At 48.5% G+C, this 21,093-nt stretch overlaps 1 pseudogene; it reads right to left on the bottom strand.

The window, feature by feature from the left end:
* Window positions 1-16,277: 16,277 nt before the first annotated feature.
* On the bottom strand, window positions 16,278-17,429 carry LOC139274048 (oocyte zinc finger protein XlCOF6-like; annotated as a pseudogene).
* Between the last annotated feature and the right edge of the window lie 3,664 nt (window positions 17,430-21,093).

Below are 21,093 nucleotides of genomic sequence, written 5' to 3'. Positions count from 1 at the left end.
TGAAAAATGACCCGATCTGGTTCCTGTGCAGGAAAAGTTGCGCACCTACACCAAAGAGCTGATCCCAGTCCTTGGTATTGCGGATGTAAGTGTAATCCATAATGGCGTGGTGCACAAGTTACCTCTGTGGATTGTTGCAGGTGATGGTCCAACGCTACTCAGAAGAAGGTGGATGGGGAATATCCAGTGGAAATAGGAAGACCTCTTCACTCCAGCAATCGATGTCCCCCATGCTCAGAGGTACTGAAGTTGCATGTTCAGTCATGAACTCATTGAATGGTGGTGCAGGCTCGAAGGGCCGAATGGCCTATTCCTGCACCAATTTTCTATGTTTCTAAAACCTCACCTTCGCTTGGGCCAGGCACGAGAGAACAGACCAGCGCAGCACCTGAGGCACAGACCGTCCATCATGACTGCATGGCAATGATCTGACTGAACTGATCTAAAAGTACCTTCCCAGCTCCAGTGGCAGGACTCATGGGAAGGAAGATTGAATTCACAAGCACTCTTCCAGCTTTTGTGGCAGAATCGCGGGAGAGAAGGATCAAGTCAGTCGACCTCGAGGTAAGAGACAAGATGGCGTCCCTACTGTAGTGAGGTGCAGCGTGGCTGGAAAAAAAGATGGCCAGACCATGAGGGAACAACACGTGGTGTCTAACAAAGGATTTGATTGGGGTAAAGCCAGCAGGGTTCTCCTAAAGGAGACCTGCAACCAACTGAACTTAAAGAGACATTGTATGCATGGCAATCAATGTAATGAACCAATTAAGAATGTAAAGAACAAAATGTTGTTGCGAGATGTAAGGAATAGAATGTCCCCAAAAGTAGCGAGTGAATTTGGGAGGGTAAAGGCGCTGATCCTGATGCCCTGCCCAGGTGTCCCCTCAAGTTATAGGCCAGTGATCTCAGGAGATTGAAAGCACTGATCCTGATACCCTGCCCCAGGTCTATCCCACGCTGCAGGCCCCTAATGGCACTATTCGCCACGGACCTGGAAGCGAAAATGGTGCCAATATGCACAGTTGGCTGACGTTGTCCACCTGGAGACAGCGCAGCCCCCAGACCCAGTCACTACCTCGGCCATGTCCAGGAGCAAAAGGTCAGAACCAACGAGTTTCCAAAACGGGATATGGAACAGCCAGGTTCCCAACACCGTTAGTGAGTAGGCAGAAGATTCTGCAGCCCTCAAAAGAGGACAGGGAGGCCACAGACATCTGTGGCTCTAACCACCATGAGGCAACGGCAAAGGCCCCGGGTCCTGGCAAGGTGAGCGAACCAAGCCCACCCCACTAGCAGGGGGCGCAGCACCGCCATTAGATGACGAGGATCCCATCCGGTTGCTCTGGAACTAGCGTCCTCTCAGTAGGTAAACAAAGAAGTAAAAATAAATCGAAGTGTGACGTCATAGCTAAGAGGGTAAGTGATTGGCTGGTGGATTGATAAGTATTTAATGTTTTTCTTTTTCTTTTCTGATCAGTAAGAAACCTTTGGTGTTGTTACCAATTAGGTTAATTTAAGGGTTAAGTCATGGCAGGAGAGCCCAGACCCGTGTTATGCTCCTCCTGTGCTATGTGGGAAGTCAGGGACGCTTCCAGTGTCCCTAACGACTACATGTGCAGGAAGTGTATCCAGCTGCAGCTCCTGACAGACCACATTGTGGCACTGGAGCCGCACATGGATTCACGTTTAGCGAGTTGGTCATCACACCGCAGGTAAGGTTACACAGCCAGAAAGGGACTGGGTGACCATCAGGCAGAACAGTGGAAGGGGTCGCCTGTGGTCATCTCCCTCCAAAACAGATACACCACGTTGGGTACTGTTGGGGAGTTGACTCATCAGGGGAAGGCAGCAACAGCCAAGTCCATGGCACCATGGGTGTCTCTGTTGCACAGGAGGGCAGGAAAAAGAGTGGGAGAGCTATAGTGATAGGGGTTCTATTGTAAGGGGACTAGATAGGCGTTACTGTGGACACAAACGAGACTCTAGGATGGTATGTTGCCTCCCTGGTGCAAGGGTCAAGGATGTCTTGGAGCGGCTGCAGTGCATTCTGGAGGGGGTGGGTGAACAGCCAGTTGTCGTGGTGCATATAGGTACCAACGATATAAGTAAAAAATGGGATGAAGTCCTAAAAGCTGAATTTAGGGAGCTAGGAGATAAGGAGATAAGTTATAAAGTAGCACCTCGAAGGTAGTAATCTCAGGATTGCTACCGGTGCCACATGCTAGTCAGAGTAGGAATTGCAGGATAGCTCAGTTGAATACGTGGCTTGAGGAATGGCGCAAGGGGGAGGGATTCAAATTCCTGGGACATTGGAACTGGTTCTGGGGGAGGTGGGACCAGTACAAATCGGACGGTCTGCACCTGGGCAGGACCGGAACTGATGTCATAGACGGAGTGTTTGCAAGTGCTGTTGGGGAAGAGTTTCAACGAAAAAGGCAGGGGGGTGGGAATCTATGCAGGGAGGCAGAGGAAAATAAAAAGGGGGCAGAAGCAAAAGGTAGGAAGGAGAAAAGCAAGAGCGGAGGGCAGAGAAATCAAGGGCAAAAACCAAAAAGGGCCACATTACAACATAATTCAAAAAGGGTTAAAAAAAGAAGCCTGAAGGCTCTGAGTCTCAATGCGTGGAACATTCGTAATAAAGTGAGCGAACCAAGCCCACCCCGTGAGCAGGGGGTGCAGCACCGCTATTAGATGACTAGGATCCCATCCGGTTGCTCTGGAACTAGCGTCCTCGCAGAAGGTAAACAAAGAAGTAAAAATAAATCGAAGTGTGACGTCATAGACAAGAGGGTGAGTGATTGGCTGGTGGATTGATGAGTATTTAATGTTTTTCTTTTTCTTTTCTGATCAGTAAGAAACCTTTGGTGTTGTTACCAATTAGGTTAATTTAAGGGTTAAGTCATGGCTGGAGAGCCCAGACGCTTCCAGTGTCCCTGACGCCTACATGTGCAGGAAGTGTATCCAGCTGCAGCTCCTGACAGACCACATTGCGGCACTGGAGCTGCGCATGGATTCACTCTGGAGCATCCGCGATGCTGAGAATGTCGTGAATAGCACGTTTAGTGAGTTGGTCACACTGCAGGTAAAGGTTACACAGCCAGAATTGACTGTGCAGATAGCTGTTAACAGATATGATATAATTGGGATTATGGAGACATGGCTCCAAGGTGATCAAGGCTGGGAACTCAACATCCAGAGGTAATCAATGTTCAGGAAGGACAGACAGGAAGGAAAAGGAGGTGGGTTAGTCTTACTGGTTAAAGAGGAGATTAATGCAATAGTGAGGAAGGACATTAGCGTGGATGATGTGGAATCTATATGGGTAGAGCTGCAAAACATCAAAGGGCAGAAAACGTTAGTGGGAGTTGTGTACAGACCACCAAACAGTAGTAGGGAGGTTGGGGATGGCATCAATCAGGAAATTAGGGATGCGTGCAATAATAAGGCAGTTATCATGGGTGACTTTAATCTGCAAATTGATTGGGCTAACCAAACTGGTAGCAATACTAAGGAGAAGGATTTCCTGGAGTGTGTAAGGGATGGTTTTCTAGACCAATATGTCGAGGAACCAATTAGAGAGCAGGCCATGCTAGACTAGGTCTTGTCACACGAGAGAGGATTAATTAGCAATCTGGTCATTATTTAAATTATTTAAAACTGGGGGAAGTTATTTACATTTCTTTACCTTTGTTTTAATCTGTATAGTTTGTGTACAAAAAAAAAGTTTTTTTGAGTTAATATTTTTGAATTCTAAATTGGTTGCAGTTGTAAAGTGATAATTACCACACTAAACTAATTGGGCACGTGATTTATTCTGTGCCCCTTGGGGGAAGAGTGACCATAATATGGTAGAATTCTTTATTAAGATGGAGAGTTACACAGTTAATTCAGAGACTAAGGCCCTGAATTTAAAGAAAGGAAACTTCGATGGTATGAGACGTGTATTGGCTAGGATAGACTGGAGAATGGTTCATTGCGAGAGGGATGGAGTACAAAAGCAGGAAGATCCTGCTGCAACTGTATAGGGTATTGGTGAGGCCGCACCTGGAGTACTGCATGCAGTTTTGGTCACCTTACTTAAGGAAGGATATACTAGCTTTGGACGGGGTACAGAGATGATTCACTAGGCTGATTCCGGAGATGAGGGGGTTACCTTATGATGATAGATTGAGTAGACTGGGTCTTTACTTATTGGAGTTCAGAAGGATGAGGGGTGATCTTATAGAAACATTCAAAATAATGAAAGGGATAGACAAGATAGAGGCAGAGAGGTTGTTTCCACTGGTCGGGGAGACTAGAACTAGGGGGCACAGCCTCAAAGTACGGTGGAGCCAATTTAAAACCGAGTTGAGAAGGAATTTCTTCTCCCAGAGGGTTGTGAATCTGTGGAATTCTCTGCCCAAGGAAGCAGTTGAGGCTAGCTCATTGAATGTATTCAAATCACAGATAGATAGATTTTTAACCAATAATGGAATTAAGGGTTACGGGGAGCGGGCGGGTAAGTGGAGCTGAGTCCACGGCCAGATCAGCCATGATCTTGTTGAATGGCGGAGCAGGCTCGAGGGGCTAGATGGCTGACTCCTGTTCCTAATTCTTATGTTCTTATCTTCTTATGATATTTAAAGGATTGATGGTGGATAGGCAATGGCAGACATTTAAATATCACCTGAATGAACTACAACAATTGTACATCCCTGTGTGGTGTAAGAATACAAAAGGGAAGGTGGCTCAATCGTGACTAACAAGGGAAATTAGGGAAAGTGTTAAATCCAACGAAGAGGCATATAAATTGGCCAGAAAAAGCAGCAAACCTGAGGACTGGGAGAAATACAGAATTCTGCAGAGGAGGACTAAGGGTTTAATTAGGAGGGGAAATATAGAGTATGAGAGTAAGCTTGCAGGGAACATAAAAACTGACTGCAAAAGCTTCTATAGATATGTGAAGAGAAAAAGATTAGTGAAGACTAATGTAGGTCCCTTGCAGTCAGAATCACGGGAATTCATAATGGTGAACAAGGAAATGGCAGACCAATTGAACAAATACTTTGGTTCTGTCTTCACTCAGGAAGACACGAATAACCTCCCGAAAATACTAGGGGACCGAGGGTCGAGCGAGAAGGGGGAACTGAGGGAAATCCTTATTAGTGAGGAAATGGTGTTAGGGAAATTGAAGGGATCGAAGGCTGATAAATCCCCAGGGTACTTAAGGAAGTGGCACTCGAAATAGTGGATACATTGGTGGTCATTTTCCAACATTCAGTTCCTATGGATTGGAGGATAGCTAATGTAACCCCACTTTTAAAAAAAGGAGGGAGAGAGGAAACAGGGAATTATAGACCGGTCAGCCTGACCTCAGTAGTGGGTAAAATGTTGGAATCAATTATTGAAGATGTAATAGCAGCGCATTTGGAAAGCAGTGACAGGATCAGTCCAAGTCAGCATGGATTTATGAAAGGGAAATCAAGCTTGAAAAATCTTGTAGAGTTTTTTGAGGATGTAACTAGTAGAGTGGATAAGGGAGAACCAGTGGATGTGGTGTATTTGAACTTTCAAAGGCTTTTGACAAGGTCCCACATAAGAGATTAGTGTGCAAAATTAAGGCACATGATATTGGGGGTAATGTTTTGAAGTGGATCGAGAACTGGTTGGCAGACAGGAAGCAAAGAGTGGGAATAAACTGATCATTTTCAGAATGGCAGGCAGTGACTAGTGGGGTGCTGCAGGGTTCAATGCTGGGATGCCAGCTATTTACAATACACATTAATGATTTAGACGAAGGAATTGAATGTAATATCTCCAAGTTTGCAGATGGCACTAAGCTACAAGGAGGATGCTAGGAGGCTGCAGGGAGACTTGGATAGGTTAGGTGAATGGGCAAATGCATGGCAGATGCAGTATAATGTGGATAATTGTGAGGTTATCCACTTTGGTTGCAAAAACAGGAAGGCAGATTATTATCTGAATGGTGACAGATTAGTAAAAGGGTAGGTGCAACGAGACCTGGGTGTCATGGTACATCAGTCATTGAAGGTAGGCATGAAGGTACAGCAGGCAGTAAAGAAGGCAAATGGCATGCTGGCCTTCATAGCGAGAGGATTTGAGTATAGGAACAGGGTGGTCTTACTGCAGTTATACAGGGCCTTGGTGAGACCACACCTTGAGTATTGTGTGCAGTTTTGGTCTCCTAAATTGAGGAAGGACATTCTTGCTATTGAGGGAGTGCAGCAAAGGTTCACCAGACTGATTCCAGTGATGACAGGACTGACATATGAAGAAAGAATGGATCAACTAGGCTTATATTCACTGAAATTTAGAAGAATGAGAGGGGATCTCATAGAAACATAAAATTCTGATGGGATTGGACAGGTTAGATGCAGGAAGAATGTTCCCGATGTTGGAGAAGTCTAGAACCAGGGGTCACAGTCTAAGGATATGGGGTAAGCCATTTAGGACCGAGATGAGGAGAAACTTTTCACTCAGAGAATTGCGAACCTGTGAAATTCTCTACCACAGAAAGTTGTTGAGGCCAGTTTGTTAGATATATTCAAAAAGGGAGTTAGATGTGGCCCTTTCGGCTAAAGGAATCAAGGGGTATGGAGATAATGCAGGAATGGGGTACTGCAGTTGCATTATCAGCCATGAACTCATTGAATGGTGGTGCAGGCTCGAAAGGCCGGATGGCCTACTCCTGCACCTACTTTCTATGTTTCTATGTTTCTATACCTGTACTACTACCTCAGTACTGACCATGACTGAACCATGAATGCATTATACCCAATCCTGGCTCACGACCGTAAAACATAACAAATGTAAATCACCGAACCAAGGTGTCACGAGACAAATTGTAAAAAGAAATGTTTTCTTCCTTTCTTTGTACTTGCACTGTGTCTGATCCTGTATGTTAATGTAACGGACCAGCTGCATGATCTCGTTGGGGGGCTGGGTGGAAATGGATGTATGCAGCCATGGACACACACATGGATCACATCCAGAACCCACTGGACCCTCCACTGCATCATTGAAACTGGTAACCACTACCCAATGTTCTGGCAAAAGGACTTGGGGGATAACAGGGAGTGAGCCAAGCCAAAGCACAGCCAAGGTGCAAGGATTATTGGCACTTAAGTCTGGGGAGAGCTAAGCCAGAGCACATAGTGCAAAGTTAATTGGGGGAGAGTGCTGTTATATATGCAGACTACAGATCTCCTCTCTGTGTAGTCACTGTATAGTTGCATAAGATGGAGACTTGTTTACCTGATGTACTGTCAATAAGGTTTACACTGTGTATATACTATGCTGGTACCACTAGAAGGTGCAACTGGTGGAGATCGGGGTTTCCTGCCCTGGTGGCAGGGCCTGTATAAAAGGGGAGCCACTATGTGGCTGTCTCACTCTGGAGGTACAAATAAAGGAGCAAGGTCACTACAGTTTGAGTACAACATATTGCCTCGTGGAGCCATTCATAGGTACATCACAGACATAATACCTCCCCTACCTCTCCCCCACCCTCTCCTCTTGTCCCTCACCTATCCTCTCTCTTCTCCCCTCCCTCTCCTCCCCTCTCCACCCCAACCTCTCCTCTCTCTCTTCCCTTCCCCTTCTCTCCCCCCCTCCTAGATATCCTTTCCCCACTTCCCCCTCCACTCCTCTATCTCTCCTCCTCTCCCCTCCCCCTCCTCTCCCCCACCCTCTCCTCTCCTCCCTCACCTATCTGCTCTCTCCTCCCCAACCTCCCCTCCCCTTCCTCTCCTATCCTCCCCAACCACTCTCCTCTCCCCCTCTTCTCTGCTCCTCTCCCCCTCCTTCTCCTGCACTCCCCTCCCTCCCCTAAATCTGCTCCCCTCTCCTCACCCTCCTCCCCTCCCCATCCTCCCCTCCTTCTCATCCCTCTCCCTCTCCTCCTCTCCTTCCTTCTCTCCCCCTCCCTGTCCACTCCTCATCTCTCTCCTCCCCTCTTCCCCTCCTCTCCTATCTCTCCTCTCCTATCTTACCTCCCCCCTCTCTCTCCTCCCGTCCTAGATATCCTCTCCCTCTCCTCTCCCCTCCCCACTCTCCCATCTCTTCTCCTCTCCCTTTCCTCTTCTCTCTTTCCCCCACCCCTCCTCTCCCCTTCCTCTCCTCTCTTTCCCCCCCACCCCTCTTCCCCTCTCCTTCCCTCCCTCTCCCCTCTCCTCCTGACCCCCACTCTCTCCTGTCCTCCCTCACCTATTCACACTCCCCTCCATCTCCTCTCTCTGCTCCCCTCCCTCCATCTCCTATCCTCTCCAATCACTCTCCTCTCTCCTATCTTTCATTCTTTCCCCCTCCCTGTAAACTCCTCTCATCTCTCCTCCCCTACCTCTCCTCACCTACCTCTCCTCCCCTCCCTCTCCTAGCTCGCCTCCTCACTCTCTCCTCCTCTCCTGCCCTCAATCTCCTCCTCTCCTCGCCTACCTCTCCTATCCCTCCACTTCTCAACCTCCCTCTCCTCCTCTCTCTTCCCCTCTCCCTTCCACCCACTTCCCCCTCTCCTCCCCAGGTGTCTCGTCCCCTCCTCTCTCCACCCCACCCCACTCGGCGCTGATGACTTGTGACATCGGCCATTCACCACCCCCTCCCCGCCCCGCTCGTGATGGTCATTTCGCCCCCCCACTAGTGATGGTCACTCCCCCCCACTAGTGATGGTCACTCCCCCCCCACTAGTGATGGTCACTCCCCCCCTGTTAGTGATAGTCACTCCGCCCCCCTCCCGCTAGTGATGGTCACTCCCCCCTGTTAGTGATGGTCACTCCGCCCCCCTCCCGCTAGTGATGGTCACTCCCCCCTGTTAGTGATGGTCACTCCGCCCCCCTCCCGCTAGTGATGGTCATTCTCCCCCACTAGTGATAGTCACTCCCCCCCCACTAGTGATGGTCACTCTCTCCCCCCACTAGTGATGGTCACTCTCCCCCCCCACTAGTGATGGTCACTCTCCCCCCCCACTAGTGATGGTCACTCCCCCCCCCCACTAGTGATGGTCACTCCCCCCCCCCACTAGTGATGGTCACTCCCCCCCCCCACTAGTGATGGTCACTCTCCCCCCCAGTAGTGATGGTCACTCCCCCCCACTAGTGATGGTCACTCCCCCCCCCCACACTACTGATGGTCACTCCCCCCCACTAGTGATGGTCACTCTCCCCCCCCCACTAGTGATGGTCACTCTACCCCCCCACTAGTGATGGTCACTCTACCCCCCCACTAGTGATGGTCACTCCCCCCCCCACTAGTGATGGTCACCCTACCCCCCCACTAGTGATGGTCACTCCCCCCCACTAGTGATGGTCACTCCCCCCCACTAGTGATGGTCATTCCCCCCCCCAGTAGTGATGGTCACTCCCCCCCCCAGTAGTGATGGTCACTCCCCCCCCACTAGTGATGGTCACTCCCCTCCCACTAGTGATGGTCACTCCCCCCCCACTAGTGATGGTCACTCTCCCCCTGATAGTGACGGTCACTCCCCCCCCTCACTAGTGATGGTCACTCCCCCCTCACGAGTGATGGTCACTCCCCTCCCGCTAGTGACGGTCACTCCCCCCCTCACTAGTGATGGTCACTTCCCCCCCCCCCACTAGTGATGGTCACTTCCCCCTCCCACTAGTGATGGTCACACCCCCCTCCCGCTAGTGATGGTCACTCCGCCCCCCCCCGCCCCCTCAGCTAGTGGCAGCTCCTCCGACCCGACCGCATTTCTGCCCCGATGATGAGGCCACTTCCACCCGGCTCCAAAAAAGAACACAAATTCCTGAATTGCTCAGAATTGTACTTCCCATTGGGCGGACGGAACCCTTCGACGTCGGCCGGGGCGCCCTGTTTTCGGGCAGAGGGCAGTTTCGGTCCCCATACCTCTGGAAATAAATCCTAGTGCTTGGTTTGCTTCTTTCATGGCCTTGAAAATCTCTGTCACAGCTTCTGGCGCTTGGTGTACTTGTACTCCGAGATCCCTGTGTTCCTCTCCCCCACCTAGACGTGCACCCTCTCAGGTTGCTCAACAGACAGCACAGGTGCAGGAAGGGGAGCGAGAGACCGTCATTCAGCAGGGTATCGGGAACCTGGGAGTGGGAGAGGAGGAGGACCCGCAGACACTGCTCCTGTCCAACACGTACAAACTGCTCGATACCTGTGAGGATCAGGTTGAAGGCTGCAGGGGAGGATGGCCCGAGTGCTAACCATGGCACCATGGAGCAGGAGGCAACCCAAGGGTGGGGGGGGGGGGCGGAAGGAGCAGAATAGAAAAGCTGTAGCGACACGGTATTCAACAATTAGGGGTCTGATAGCATCCTCTGCAGTCCGAGGGTCCCGAAGTGTGCGTTGCCTACCTGGTGCAAGGGTAAAGATATCTTGGAGCAACTGGAGAGGAAGTTGGAAAGGGAGGGGGAAAGATCCAGTTGTCATGATCCATGTCGGGGCCGATGACACAGGGAAAAACAGGGAGGGGGCCCTGTTAAGGAATTACCAAGAGCTCGGAACCACATTTAAAAGCAGGAGCTCACGGGCGTTAATCTCGGGATTAATACTCGAGCCACGGGCTAATTGGCATGGGGACAAAGCGATCAGGAAGATGACTGTGTGGTGGAAAGACTGGGGCTGGAAAGGAAGGGCTCCATTTTATGGGACACAGGCAGCAGCACTGGGACAGGAAGGATGTGCACTGTTGGGATGGGTCTGAACTGACGAAGGGTCATCGACCTGAAACGTGAACTGCGTCTCTCTCTCTCTCTCTCTCCCCACAGATGCTGCCTGACCTGCTGAGTATCTCCAGCACTTTCCGTTTTTGTTTCAGATTTCCAGCATCCGCAGTATTTTGCGTTTGTCTCCGGGTTTAAATGGTAGCCACTCAAGACTGGGCGCACAAGGTGGGAAGTGCCTTTCCGCAAGGGATCAGTGCTGGGACCACTGCTGTTCATTGTTTACAGTAATGATTTCTGGGAGAAATAGGGGTCACCAACCAGGGGGCATAGATTTAAAGAAATTGAGGGGCGAGGAGATATGAGAGGAAATTTCTGCACCCAGAAGGTAGTCTGGAACTCAGTGCCTGAAAGAGTGGTACGGGTAGAAGCCCTCACTTGGAATGTGCACTTGAAGTGCCGTAACCTACAGGGCTACGGACCGAGAGCTGGAAAGTGGGATTAGGCTGGATAGCTCTTGGTCAGCCGGCGCGGACACGATGGACTGAAATGGCCTCCCTCTGTGCTGTAAATTTCTATGATTCTATGATTCATTGAAAAATTAGCGCCAGGCGCCAATGATTTCCGGCTTTCTGTAAATCCGGTGTTGGCATTCGAGGGAGGAAGTGGAGTGCGAAATCCTGGAGTGCTAAAGGACCTGGGCGGCAGGCGATCTAAGGCTCCTTTCCTGCCTTAAAGGAAAAGTCCATCGTTGCAGCCTCTGCATTGGGAGCAGTCAGCTGGTCCCCGACGGCAACCGTGATCCGCACTGATCAGACCCGTAAGAACATGAGAAATAGCAGCAGGAGTAGGTCATACGGCCCCTCGAGCCTGCTCCGCCATTTAATATGATCATGGCAGATCCGATCATGGACTCAGGTCCACTTCTCTGCCCGCTCCCCAGAACCCCTTATTCCCTTATCGGTAAGATACTGGCTATATCGTCCTAAAGTTATTCAATGAGCCAGCTTCCACAGCTCTCTGAGGCAGCTAATTCCACAGATTTACAACCGTCTGAGAGAAGAAATTTCTCATCTCTGTTTTAAATGGGCGGCCCCTGATTCTAAGATTATGCCCTCCAGTTCTAGTCTCCCCCATCAGTGGAAACATCCTCTCTGCATCCACCTTGTCAAGCCCCCTCATAATCTTATACGTTTCGATAAGATCACCTGTCATTCTTCTGAACTCCAATGAGTATGGGCCCAACCTACTCAACCTTTCCTCATAAGTCAACCCCCTCATCTCCGGAATCAACCGAGTGAACCTTCTCTGAACTGCCTCCAAAGCAAGTATATCCTTCCTTAAATATGGAAACCAAAACTGTACGCAGTATTCCAGGTGTGGCCTCACCAATACCCTGTATAACTGCAGCAAGACTTCCCGCTTTTATATTCCGTCCCCTTTGCACTAAAGGCCAAGATTCCATTGGCCTTCCTGATCACTTGCTGTACCTGCATACTAACCTTTTGTGTTTCATGCACCAGGACCCCCAGGTCCCGCTGCACTGCAGCACTTTGCAATTTTTCTCCATTGAAATAATAACTTGCTCTTTGATTTTCTTTTCTGCCAAAGTGCATGACCTCACACTTTCCAACATTGTACTCCATCTGCCAAATTTTTGCCCACTCACTTAGCCTGTCTATGTCCTTTTGCAGATTTTGTGTGTCCTCCTCACACATTGCTTTTCCTCCCATCTTTGTATCGTCAGCAAACTTGGCTACATTACACTCGATCCCTTCTTCCAAGTCGTTAATATAGATTGTAAATAGTTGGGGTCCCATGCGCTCCAACAGATCGATCGCAGCCCGAAGGGAAATGGGAGCAATCGAAACAAGGCACGGCGACAGTTTTTATACTTACCACACCAACATCCCCTTGAACGCGTGGCCCCGAAGCGCCCGGCCTCCTGTGCAACCTCTCCTGCAGCTGCCGGTATTGTCGCCCGGTGATGCTGCAGGGGAGGGGAATCAAAAGGCGGGTCCTGGGCGCTACCAGGGCGATGCACATGCCAATGACGCCACGAGCTCCGGGCGCAGGAGGTCGTGGTGCCAGGTGTTGCCGCTAACCTCTCGGCCAAGTTAGCGAGAGTTGTTCATCTTGCCACGCCCGGTCGGTAAGAACATAAGAAATAGGAGCAGGAGTCGGCCATTCGGCCCCTTGAGCCTGCTCCGCCATTCAATAAGATCATGGCTGATCTTGTACCTCAACTCCACTTTCCTGCACTGTCTCCATATCCCTCGATACCCTTAATATTCAAAAATCTATCGATCTCTGTCTTGAATATACTCAAAATCTGAGCCTCTACAGCCCTCTGGGGCAGAGAATTCCAAAGATCCATCACCCTCTGAGTGAAGAGATTTCTCCTGATTTCAGTCCTAAATGGCCGACCCTTTGTTCTGGGATTGTGACCCCTGGTTCTAGACTCCCCAGCCAGGACCCTATATATTTGCAGAAAGACAACTTTACTCTTATACTGAAATCCTCTTGTAATGAAGGCCAACATACCATTTGCTTTCTTAATTGCTTGCTGTACCTGCAGGTTAACTTTCAGTGATTTGTGTACAAGGACACACAGGTCTCTCTGAACACCAACATTACCCAGTTTCTCACCATTTAAAAAAATACTCTGCTTTTCTGTTTTTCCTACCAAAGTGGATAACTTCACATTTCTCCACATTACATTCCATTTGCCATGCTCTTGCCCATTCACTAAGCCTGTCTATATCCCCTTGAAGCCTCTTTGCACCCTCCTCACAACTTACATTTCCACCTAGCTTTGTATCATCAGCAATTTGGATATATTACATTTGGTCCCCACATCCAAATCATTGATATAGATTGTGAATAGCTGGGCTCCAAGCACCGATCCTTGCGGTACCCCACTGGTTAAAGCCTGACAACCCGAAAATGAGCCATTTATTCCTACTCTCTGTTTTCTGTCCATTAACCAATCCTCAATCCATGCTAGTATATTACCCCCAATCCCATGAGCCATAATTTAATTAATAACCTCTTGTGTGGCATCTTGTCGAATGCCTTCCGAAAATCCAAATATACCACATCCACTGGTTCCTCCTTATCTATTCTGCTAGTTACAACCTCAAAAATCACTTAACAGATTTGTCAAACATGATTTCCCTTTCATAAAGCCATGTTGACTCTGCCCAATCTTATGAATATTGTTAAGTGTCTGTTACGACATCCTTAGTAATAGAATCGAACATTTTCCCTACTACTGATGTCAGTCTAATTGGTCTGTACTTCCCTGTTTTCTCTCTCCCTCCTTTTCTAAATAGCCCAGTTACATTTGCTACCTTCCAAACCACGGGAACCGTTCTAGAATCTATGGAATTTTGGAAGATGACTTTATAGCTAACTTTTTCAATATGCTAGGATGCAAGTCATCAGGTCCAGGGGATTTATTGGCTTTCAGTCCCATTAATTTCACCAGTATCATTTTTGGACTAATACCAATTTCTTGCAGTTCCTCATTCTCGCTAGACCGTGGGTTCTCCAGTAGTTCTGGCAAGTTTTTTGTGCCTTCTTCCGTGAAGACAGACACAAAGCATGCATTTAATTTCTCTGCCATTTCCTTGTTCCCCATTACAATTTCTCCTGTCTCAGCCTATAGGGGAAACATTTACTTTTGCTAATCTTTTCCTTTTTACATACCTAAAAAAGCTTTTGCAGTCTGTTGTTTTGTCTCTCGCCAGTTTACTCTCATATTCTACTCTCCCTTTCTTCATCAATTTCTTGGTCCTCCTTTGCTGAATTCTAAAAACTTCCCAGGCTTACTGCTCTTTTTGGCAACATTATAAGCATCTTACTTTGATCTAATACAATCTTTAACATCTCTTGTTAGCCACGGTTGGACCACTATTCCTGTGGGGTTTTTGTGCCTTAAAGGAATGTATGTTTGTTGTAAATTATATTCATTCTTTAAATGTTAGCCATTGCTTTTCTACCGTCATACCTTTTAATGTAGTTTCCCAATCTACCTTAACCAACTCTCCCCTCATACCTACATAGTTTCCTTTGTTTAGATTTAAGACCCTAGTTTCGGGATTTAACTAAATCACTTTCAAACTTAATGTAAAATTCTATCATGTTATGGTCACTCTTCCCTAAGGACCCCTTTACTACAAGGTTATTAATTAACCCTTTCTTATTGCATAATACTAGATCTAAAATAACCTGTTCTCTAGTTGGTTCCTCAACATACTGATCTAGAAAACCATCTTGTACACCTTCCATGAATTCGTCCTCCACACTATTACTGCAAATTTGGTTTGCCCAGTCTATATGCAGATTAAAGTCCCCCATAATTATTGTATTACCTTTGTTACATGCACCTCTAATTTCCTGATTTATACTGTGCCCATACATTACCACTACAGTTTGGGGGCCTATAAACAACTCCCACCAATGTTTTCTGCCCCTTGCCGTTTCTTAGCTTCACCCAAACTGATTCTACTTCTGGATTTTCTGAGCAAAGATACTTTCCCTCTGCTGTCTTTATCCCATCCTTTATTATCAGGGCTTCCCCTTCTCCTTTTCCATTTTGCTACCTCTTCTAAAAGTTACATAACCTGGAATATTTAGTTCCCAACCATGGTCACTTTGTAACCACGTCTCCGTAATGGCTATTAGATTAAACCAATTAATTTTTATCAGCACTATTAATTCATCTATCTTGTTGCGAATACTTCATACATTCAGATATAGTGCCTTTAGCTTTAACTTTCTTCTATTTTTCCTTGATGTCTCCTCAGTCAGTAATGCCCTATTACCTTTGTTACTCTCTCTGTCCCTTCCTGACCCACTCTGCTTATTTTTACCCAAAACTCTGCTCTGCTCGAATCTTGACATGTCTCTTGTTGCTTTTTCTCTCGATCTTAACCGTGCTGTACTTTCCTGAATCTCCCCCACCCCACCTTCATTAGTTTAACACCCTAGTTATTCGATTCGCCAGGACACTGGTTCCTGCCCAGCTCAAGTGGAGCCCGTCCCAACGGAACAGCTCCCTCTTTGCCCAGTACTGGTGCCAGTGCCCCATAAAGCAACACCCCTGCCTCCCACACCACTCTTTGAGCCACACATTTAACGTACTAATCTGCTTAGCCCGGCACCAATTGGTGTGTGGCTCAGGTAACACTCCAGAGATTATTACCTTTGAGGTTCAGCTTTTTCATTTGGATCCCAACTCCTCAAACTCTTTTAGCCGGACCTCATTCCTAGTCCTACCTATGTCATTGGTTCCTACATGGTCCACGAAAACTGGATCCTCCCCTTCCCACTCCAAGTTCTGACCCTGAGCTGCCCCAGGGAGGGGGGCAGTGTGTGATGTCCCTGTGGGGTGCAGTATGTTCAGTGTCTGACCCTGAGCTGCCCCAGGGAGGGGGGCAGTGTGTGATGTCCCTTTGCAGTATTTTCAGTGTTTGACCCTGAGCTGCCCTCATTCCCCCTGCTCTAGGGCGCAGTCACTCTCCTCTCAGTTGGAGTTAATTCGAGAGACAGCGTCATCTACTGGACACCGGCGGTATTTCAAGGCACTTCATGTCTGGCTCCATCCCAGAGAAATCCAAAACCAACCCGCAGATTCAATTCATTTTATCATCAATTGTTCAACAAAGTTTAGCTCCATTTGTTGCAGCTTTCAGTATTTGAAGAAAGCCCCTTTAAACAGTGAAGTATGGATGCAAATACAATCAGCATTATTTTTATCGGACCATTCTCCCATTGATTAATTGGTCAAATATCCAGAATATTAAAACTCCAGCACAGTTATAGGAGGCATCAGTATCAGCAGAAAGAAACCCCAAATGTCAGAATGAACACGATTCAGTCTGGGATAACAGCAGAATCCAAACTCTGCAGTGACCTGTGAACTCGCTGGTGTTTCAGCAGGTGGGGTGATTGAGTGAATCCCTTCCCACACTCAGAGCAGGTGAATGGCCTCTCTCCAGTGTGAGCTCGCTGGTGTGTCAGCAGGGTGTATGACCGAGCGAATCCCTTCCCACACTTAGAGCAAGTGAATGGCCTCTCCCCAGTGTGAACTCGTTGGTGTTCCAGCAGGCTGGATGACCGAGTGAATCCCTTCCCACACTCGGTGCAGGTGAACGGCCTCTCTCCAGTGTGAAAGCGCTGGTGTACCAACAGATTGGATGACAGAGTAAATCCCTTCCCACACTCAGTGCAGGTGAACGGCCTCTCCCCGGTGTGAACTCGCTGGTGTGCCAGCAGGTTGGACGAGGTGGTGAATCCCTTCCCACATTCAGAGCAGGTGAACGGCCTCCACCCAATGTGAACTCGCTGGTGTGCCAGCAGGTTGGATGACGTAGTGCATCCCTTCCCACACTCAGAGCAGGTGAACGGTCTCTCCCCAGTGTGAACTCGCTGGTGTTTCAGCAGTTCGGATAACACAGTGAATCCCTTCCCACACTCGGTGCAGGTGAACGGCCTCTCCCCGGTGTGACTGCGCCGATGAACTTCCAGATCAGACGGGTAATTGAATCTCTTCCCACAGTCCCCACATTCCCACGGTTTCTCCGTGGTACGGGTGTCCTCGTGTCTCTCCAGGTTGGATGATCAGTTGAAGCCTCGTTCACACACAGAATACGTGTATGGTTTCTCCCCGCTGTGAATGGTGCGATGTTTTTTCAGGCTGTGTAACTGGTTAAAGCTCTTTCCACAGGCAGTGCACTGGAACACTCTCACTCGGGTGCGTGTGTCTCGGTGCTTCTCCAGTCACACTGATGTTTGAAATCTTTTCCCCACAGACAGAATTGGCGAACAGTTCTCCTTCCACATTCAAAGGCCGATGATATTCAGGTCCTGATGAATGAAGCGATTCTGTCAGATCTTGACGTGATGTTTGGTTTGAGTTTCCTGTCTTCAAATCCTGCCCTTCGAATACCCTGGAAAAGAAGTTTACAAAAATCATTACTGCAAGTACAGGACAGAAATTCAGAACATTCTAGATTCTATGGAACATTCTTTCCTCCCTTATTCCTCCAAATCTGTAAACCCCCATCCCATACACTCTCCGTCCTCCCTACCCTGAAATTCAAACACAATCGCACGTCTGAAGACAGCTTGTCCTCCGCTCCCAGTTTTCACCAACAACTCTGTCTGGGTTCAGTTCTACACTCACTGGTTCCCCTCCCTCTCCTCCCCTGAAGGTGCTGACTCTGGCTGGGATCAGTTCTACACTCCCTGGTTCCCCTCCCTCTTCTCCCCTGAAGGTGCTGACTCTGGCTGGGATCAGTTCCACACTCACTGGTTCCCCTCCCCCTGCCCCTCCTCCCCTGAAGGTGCTGACTCTGGCTGGGTTCAGTTCTGCACTCACTGGTTCCCCTCCCCCTCCTCCCCTGAAGGTGCTGACTCTGGCTGGGTTCAGTTGTACACTCACTGGTTCCTTCTGTCTCCTCCCTAGAAGGTGCTGCCTCTGGCTGGTTTAGAACATAAGACATAGGAGCAGGAGTAGGCCATATGGCTCCTCGAGCCTGCTCCGCCATTCAATAAAATCATGGCTGAACTGATCATGGACTCAGGTCCACTTCCCTGCCTGCTGTACATAACCCCTTATCGGTTAAGAAACTGTCTATTTCTGTCTTAAATATATTCAATGACCCAGCTTCCACAGCTCTCCGAGGCAGCGAATTCAACAGATTTGCAACCCTCTGAGAGAAGAAATTCCTCGGTCCTCTCAGTTTTAAATGGGCGGCCCCTTATTCTAAGATCCTGCCCCCCAGTTCTACTCTCCCCCATCAGTGTAAACATCCTCTCTGTATCCACCTTGTCAAGCCCCCTCATAATCTTATACATTTTGATAAGTTCACCTCTCATTCTTCTGAACTCCAATGCGTAAAGCCAATCTACTCAACCTTTCCTCATAAGTCAAACCCCTCATCTCCGGTATCAAGCGAGTGAACCTTCTCTGAACCGCCTCCAAAGCAAGTGTGTCATCCTTAAATACGGAGATCAAAACTGCACGCAGTATTCCAGGTGTGGCCTCACCAATACCCTCTACAACTGTAGCAAGACTTCCCTGCTTTTATACTTCATCCCCTTTGCAATAAAGACCAAGATTCCATTGGCCTTCCTGATCACTTGCTGTACCTGCAAACTAACCTTTTGTGTTTCATGCACAAGTACCCCCAGGTCCCGCTGTACTGCAGCACTTTGCAATTTTTCTCCATTTAAATAATAACTTGCTCCTTGATTTTTTTCTGCCAAAGTGCATAACCTCACACTTTCCAACATTATACTCCATCTGCCAAATTTTTGCCCACTCACTTAGACTGTCTATGTCGTTTTGCAGGTTTTTTGTGTCCTCCTCACACATTGCTTTTCCTCGTGTCTTTGTATTGTCAGCAAACTTGGCTACATTACACTCCGTCCCTTCATCCAAGTCGTTAATATCGATTATAAATAGTTGGGATCCCAGCACCGATCCCTGCGGCACCCCATTAGTTACTGGTTGCCAACCAGAGAATGAACCATTTATCCCGACTCTCTGTTTTTTGTTAGTTAGCCAATCCTCTGTCCATGCTAATATATTACCCCCAACCCCGTGAACTTTTATCTTGTGCAGTAACCTTTTATGTGGCACCTTGCCAAATGCCTTCTGGAAGTCCAAATACACCACATCCACTGGTTCCCCTATATCCACCCTGTTCGTTACATCCTCAAAGTATTCCAGCAAATTTGTTAAACATGATTTCTCGTTCAAAAGTCCATGCTGACTCTGCCTGACTAAATCATGCTTTTCCAAATGTCCTACTACTGCTTCTTTAATAATGGACTCCCATATTCCCAACCACAGATATTAGGCTAACTGGTCTATACTTTCCTGCTTTTTGTCTGCCTCCTTTTTTAAATAGGGGCATTACATTTGCAGTTTTCCAATCTGAATCCAGGGAATTTTGGTAAGTTACAACCAATGTATCCACCATCCCTGCCACTACTTCTCTTAAGACCCTAGGATGTAAGCCATCATGTCCAGGGGATTTATCTGTCTTTAGTCCCATTATCTTACTGATTACCACCTCCTTAGTGATTGTGATTGTGTTCAGTTCCTCCCCCTCTAAAGCCCCTTGACTATCCACTGTTTGGATACTTTTTGGTGTACTCTACCGTAAAGACTGATACAAAATATCTGTTCAGAGGTTCTGCCATCTCCATGATCCCCATTGCTAATTCCCCGGTCTCGTCCTCTAAGGGAATAACATTTACTTTAGCCACTTTTTCCTTTTTATACACCTGTAGAAACTCTTGCTATCGTTTTTTATATTTCGTGCTAGTTTACTTTCATACTCCAGCTTCCCTTTCTTAATCATTTAGTTCTGTACTCACTGGTACCCCTCACTCTCCTTCCCTGAAGGTGCTGACTCTGGCTGGGTTCAGTTCCGCACTCAATGGTTCCCCTCCCTCTCCTCCCCTGAAGGTACTGACTCTGGCTGGGTTCAGTTCTACACTCACTGATTCCCATCTCTCTCCTCCCCTGAAGGTGCTGACTCTGGCTGGGTTCAATTCTACACTCACTGGTTCCCCTCCCTCTCCTCCCCTGAAGGTGCTGAGTCTGGCTGGGTTCAGTTCTACACTAAATGGTTCCCCTCTCCTCCCCTTAAGGCGCTGACTATGGCTGGGTTCAGTTCTGCACTCACTGGTTCCCCTCCCTCCACTCCCCTGAAGGTTCTGACTCTGGCTGGGTTCAGTTCTACACTTACTCGTTCCTCTCTCTCTCTCCTCCCCTGAAGGTACTGACTCTGCCTGGGTTCAGTTCTACACACACTGGTTCCCCTCCCTCTCCTCCCCTGAAGGTACTGACTCTGGCTGGGTTTAGTTCTACACACACTGGTTCCCCTCCCTCTCCTCCCCTGAAGGTACTGACTCTGGCTGGGTTGAGTTCTACACTCACTTGTTCCCCTCCCTCTCCTCCCCTGAAGGTACTGACTCTGGCTGGGTTCAGTTCTATACTCACTGTTTCCCCTTTCCCTCCCCTGAAGGGACTGACTCTGGCTGGGTTCAGTTCTACACTCACTGATGCCCCTCTCCCTCCCCTGGAGGTGCTGACTCTGGCTGGTTTCCCTGGGACCCTGAAGCCCCGCCCACACATTGTTCGTTCACACAGATGGCGACGCATGCGTTCTGCGTCTCGATGAGTCACGAAGAAGGCGGCCAAACCGACAGCTTTACTTTACAAAGATGGCGGCCGTCAGCCTGGGCCTGTGACCGCGAAAAACCCCCCGGAGCTGTATTGCAGGTCTTGTAGTGGCTTATTCCAAGTTCGCGACCTGCACCAGGTGCTTACCAAACCTACCCGCCACAGTGTGATGCTCCGCTCCGCCCCGCTGGTTCCCGTTCCGCCGCAAACTGCGTGTTCGCACTCGGCCCGCTGACAGCTCCA

The sequence above is a fragment of the Pristiophorus japonicus genome, chromosome 9 (genome assembly GCF_044704955.1).
Source record: "Pristiophorus japonicus isolate sPriJap1 chromosome 9, sPriJap1.hap1, whole genome shotgun sequence".
Taxonomy (NCBI): domain Eukaryota; kingdom Metazoa; phylum Chordata; class Chondrichthyes; family Pristiophoridae; genus Pristiophorus; species Pristiophorus japonicus.
The sequence above is the reverse complement of the archived record's forward strand: the minus strand, read 5'-3'. Positions and strand labels throughout refer to the sequence as shown.